This window comes from Pinus tabuliformis, chromosome 3_2 (genome assembly GCF_031772625.1).
Source record: "Pinus tabuliformis cultivar Carrire ecotype Pingquan chromosome 3_2, CPIR1, whole genome shotgun sequence".
Classification (NCBI taxonomy): Eukaryota; Viridiplantae; Streptophyta; class Pinopsida; order Pinales; family Pinaceae; genus Pinus; species Pinus tabuliformis.
This window is the reverse complement of record NC_142302.1, coordinates 1166758935-1166764542: the sequence shown is the minus strand read 5'-3', so window position 1 is coordinate 1166764542 and position 5608 is coordinate 1166758935. Positions and strand designations below refer to the sequence as shown.

General features: G+C 37.1%; 1 pseudogene; it reads right to left on the bottom strand.

The window, feature by feature from the left end:
- Nucleotides 1–1568: 1568 nt before the first annotated feature.
- On the bottom strand, nt 1569–1949 carry LOC149184866 (COP9 signalosome complex subunit 6b pseudogene; annotated as a pseudogene).
- Nucleotides 1950–5608: the final 3659 nt, after the last annotated feature.

The following is a 5608-nucleotide window of genomic DNA, read 5'->3' as shown; positions in this document are numbered from 1 at the left end:
TGAAATGTCGTGGAAAATATTAGCAGTGATCATTTGTATGACAAAAACTTATAGTTCATATATCTTTTTCTCCGCTTGTTTTACCCTTGTTGGTTGCTTGCACATTGTAAATGATCCTTTTTTGAACTCCCCTTTCAAAAAATTTCCCTTGATTGCTCAAAATTGGTCGACTGAGTTTAATTATGCAACTACAGCAGTTTCGTAGCGCGCTACAAAACTGCTGTGCATTATGCGTCATTTTCAGCAGTTTCGTAGCGCGCTACGAAACTGCTATGTAATCACAAAACACAGTTTTAATACCAAAATCTGACTGTCTTGAGCCTCTTTTAATTTGAAATGTCCCTTTCAACTGCCCTGAAGCTATTTAAAACTGGATGGGGATGCATCATTCTTCAAGAAAAATTGCAACAAGGTAAATCATCAAAATTTGGGACATAACCTTACTGTGTGATCTTCGATTTGCCTCTTCATATTTTGTGATTCAAACTCTAACACCTTTGAACATAGTTTAACTGCTTTCTTGAAGTCTTTCAATTTAAGACAGCATGCTGCATGATTCAGGTTACACAATACTTTCAAAACCTTTGATTGCTTTTTCTCCTCAGCACTGAAGGAACTGTCGTGCTCAATATATTTTGCAACCTTCTCATATTTCTTTGCAGCTCGCTGGTACTTTCCAATCTTGAACAGAGAATTTCCTTGCTCCTTCTTCTGTTTAGAGGCCTCTATTTTCTCTGTTGTATCCATATCCCACGATTCTTTTTCCTTCAGATATTATTCGCTTGAGAATGCCTCCATCATTTCATACATCAACAATCTTAGTCCACGAAAGTAATTCCACATCAAATTGGAGGGTGGCATTGGGAGGTATAGTGGGTCGCACGCCAGAAGAACCATAGGCCAATTCTGGAGGTATTGTGAATAGTGCGCGTTCTCCTTAGAAGCCTTTGTTGGCTCTAGATGTGCCTGTTCCTTATCTTTTGAATCATCCTCATCACATTTGCATCAACTAACTTAGTCTCAGGTACTTCATTGGCCTCATTAACAGTTACATCCACAGCCTTCAACTCAGGCCCTTCTGTAGCCTTTTTTGGGTTTCACTTATATTAGTGTCATCTTTAGCCTGAGATACATCTTCCTCTTACACAATAGAAGGCTGCTCACCAGATGCTATGGAAAGGGTAGTCTCAGGAGCCTTCGCCACAGTTTCACCTACAGTAGAAGATGGTGAGGGAGAGGGAACCAAACGAAGGCCTGCAAAGGGATTGGCTACTCCACCAGATGTTATTGGATTGCGACGAACTTTCACAATTCTTCTAGATGCAAGGACCTCTTCACTGGCCCTCTTTTATAGAGCCTTATCTGGTCAGATAAGTGCTAAAAGCTTAGAAGGCGGTGCCAACAAGATCCGGCAAAGTCGCAATCCGCAGACCTACCTTGCAACAAAAATATAGGGAGAAATATATATAGATATTATATATCTCGGCTCCCTTTTGCGTTGCTTTGTTTGCCTGAAGTGCAAATCACCAACTCAATTCAGTCCAAAAATCATAAATTAAGACCAAGAATTAAAGAAAAGTAATTCGCCCTCCTCTTCTGCTTTGTTTATCAAAATCCGTGTTGAACTTGTCGATAAGTTCATTCATGGTACTGGAACAATTTGTGATCATAACTGGGTAAGCCATCAACAGTGTATCGTTATATTCCATTAGAAAATCATCTTGAAACTTTGGGGATTCTACGGCAGGCAACCTTCTTATAAGACTGGAAACTTGCTGACGCAAAGAATTTTCGCATGGAATTTCACCTCTTTGCATAGCTGACAAGAAATGATAAAGAACTCTAATACGGTTGTTAAGCATTTTTATGGCACTGTGAATTCCAGTTAGATGTGCAGCCAATTGAGTAGCAGCTGAGCCTCCATCTGAGGGTATTAATTCGCTTCCCATGTATGAACCCAAACATCATCATGATTGTGAACACTTGGCTCCTTTTCGAAAATTGCAACTTGTGCATACCAAGACACCTAATGACCTAATGATGAGGATAAGCGGTTGAATTGACAGGCAAAGTGTATGGGTTGATAACTGATGATGTAGGAAGATAACGTATTTTGATCAATTTGACAGCTGGAGGAGATTTGCTATGGATCAGCACGAATCTCCGATTTCGCAGCGCATAAGAACTTTGAAATAAGATTGACATATGGAGCTGAGGTGTGATGTTAGACCAGTGATGGATGAAAATAGAGTGTTGACCTTTATTTAAACATACCAACAAGACTCCTAGGACTTAGACACTAAAGCAAACATGGAAAAATTAAACCCGGACTAACACCTAACCTTTACAATCGAACTGATGTGAACAATTTAGAAATTGTTTCTTAAGTGATAATAGTGGCTCCACTTGGGATAGTGTGCTCCTGTAGTACACTAAGAACTCGCAGGTCCAGTGCTTTATCCTTTTATGACAAACGAAAATTTGCTTGACAAGTGTTCCCTTTAAGCTTCTTGAGCCTTCACCTCGGGCTTAAGCTTGATGATCATTGTAGGAGAAAGAAATCTATATCTACTGAAAAATGCTCAGTCAACCTTGAGCTTATTTGCATTTTCCTACCTACCTACCCTATCAATTTAAAACTTCTTTCAGCTCAATCAATGTGAAATTTCCAATGTAGCCAATCATTTGTCTTATCTGATATTTGAGTTTTTTGAATGCATCGGATTTTAGAGCAAATATGATATTGTGAGGACCACTGCCACTGAAATTGCCTCTGATCTTCATAGAAAAAATGAAACACTAGAGATTAAAACTCTTCCATGTATTTAGCTATAGGATCCCAGAATACATGATCAGCTTGATGATTCTCGTAACTTTCTAGTTGTGCAAACTGATTTTCAATAACAGTGTATTCTTCCTCAATCACGAAAGAGAAAGGAAGCAACACCCTCTCCTTGTGTTCTGCCATAGAAATCTTTTGAAAAGAATGATCATGACCATGAAGACTATATGATTGAATTTGACCTTGTAAACCTTCAATGTCTTTCTCAATGTCCTTAGCAACTTCATCCAAAAATTTCATCTTATCTTCTATCTTGCACTCAAATGATTTTAGATAAGAAGACAAGGACAAAGAAAAATTTTCATCTATTTCTTCATTAATATGATCATCATTCCATTGTTTGAAACCTTGAATTGAAGGAGAGTTTGCCACCAAATCTGATCTATCTATCCATTCCTCCAAAAACATAAACCAAAAGTCTTCAAATGACTTAATAGATTTAGCAGGAAAGCTTTCAATCCACTATTTACATTTCCCTTGAAATGAATCATAGAACAACATAATGCAAACATCCTCATGTTTGACTCTAAGAAGCTCGGTAAAATCACAGAAATCTAATATATGCTTCAAAGTTAAACTCAAATCTTCTCCATTGAATTTTGGACCATTCCTTGGAGAATATGTATCCTTGGGAAAATGATTTGGGAAACCATGAATTCCTGAAAAATTTATGCATGCATACCTTGAAATAAGAATGGTAGCATCTGAGTTCTTCATAACTCCTGTGGAATCACCATGAGTCTATGAATTTCGAATTCTTCAACAATGGAGTCACCAAGGTACTTTTGCAACCTCGAAAGATTTCTGAGCTCCTGCTACCTTCAGAAGTTCAGCTTCTTGATTTCGGGAATGATTAATCTTCAAGATCCCGGCAGATACACCAAAATGTTAACTCAAAACTAGACCCTGACAGGCTGCTGATCAGATAGACTTTAAGTAACTCTTTCAAACCTACTTTAGGCTGAGGCTTAGCCTCCTCAACCTGAGAGGGCTCTCTCACAAGATTAAAGATTTGGATAATAAATAAGATGGATAACTCTATGAAACAAAATGAACAAGTATAAGAGGTTGAAACACAATTAGAAAGTATCCATTGGGCTTATGGAGTCAGATATGCTTCAGTAGTGACAGTAAGGTTAGTTTTGCATAGAAGTCAGGGCATTCAGAATCCAACATATGTAGAACACACCAAACACATAGAAGACCAGCACAGTTTACAAATATATGAAGGAAATTAGAGCACTGTTAGTGATTTCTAAGTAATCACATATTCATAACACTGTAGATAATAGGAAAAGACAACACAAGACATTCATCACATCGAATTCTTTCTGATTCCTGAGAAGCAAATCCAATACTATATTACTAAAAAACAGAGTCTTTTTCATAAAGCCAAATATCAGAGCTTTTCTCAATAAATTTCCAACCCTAAGTACATTGCTCTTTCTCCTATGTATAGAATTTTTAAAAAGTTGAGATTCCTTCTCCAGCATGAGGGGAACTCGAATTCTACTTGATATGACACCTATTCAAACTTTAACTAACTATTAAATACAACAACTGCTAACTGAAAGTTTAGAAACCTAAGACAATTAGGAGTCTAACTCCACATCATGCTGATAATAGCATTTATTACAATAAAAACTTGTTCTCTGACAAGTGGTTCCCTTCAGTTTAATTTTGATGGATGTTTAAAACTCCTTGCTGGCCCTTAATGTCTTATCTCCTTTACTGCTCCTGCAAAGTAGGAAACTACCCCTGTTTTCCTGCTTTTGGTTTCCTCAAGGATATTTGAGATCAATTAACCATGTTCTTTGATTACACAAAAGTGTATTGGAGTGCCACGTTCTTGATGTGTTGTAGACCCTTCCCATATACTCGTATGAAGAAAAAACTTCTTCAAAGCTGTTTGAAATGTCGTGGACAATATTAGCAGTGATCATTTATATGACAAAAACTTATAGTTCATATATCTTTTTCTCCGCTTGTTTTACCCTTGCTGGCTGCTTGCACATTGTAAATGATCCTTTTTTTGAACTCCCCTTTCAAAAAATTTCCCCTTGATTGCTCAAAATTGCTCGACTGAGTTTAACTATGCAACTACAACAATTTCGTAGCACGCTACAAAACTGTTGTGCATTATGCGTCATTTTCAACAGTTTCGTAGTGCGCTACAAAACTGCTATGTAATCACAAAACACAGTTTTAATACCAAAATCTGACTGTCTTGAGCCTCTTTTAATTTGAAATATCCCTTTCAACTGCCCTAAAGCTATTTAAAACTGGATGGGGATTCATCATTCTTCAAGAAAAATTGCATCAAGGTAAATCATCAAAATTTGGGACATAACCTTACTGTGTGATCTTCGATTTGCTTCTTCATATTTTGTGATTCAAACTCTAACACCTTTGAACATAGTTTAACTGCTTTCTTCAAGTCTTTCAATTTAAGACAGCATGCTGCATGATTCAAGTTACACAATACTTTCAAAACCTTTGATTGCTTTTTCTCCTCAGCACTGAAGGAACTGTCGTGCTCAATATATTTTGTAGCCTTCTCATATTTCTTTGTAGCTCGCTGGTACTTTCCAATCTTGAACAGAGAATTTCCTTGCTCCTTCTTCTGTTTAGAGGCCTCTATTTTCTCTGTTGTATCCATATCCCACGATTCTTTTTCCTTTAGATATTATTCACTTGAGAATGCCTCCATCATTTCATACATCAACAATCTTAGTCCATGAAAGTAATTCCACATCAAATTGGAGG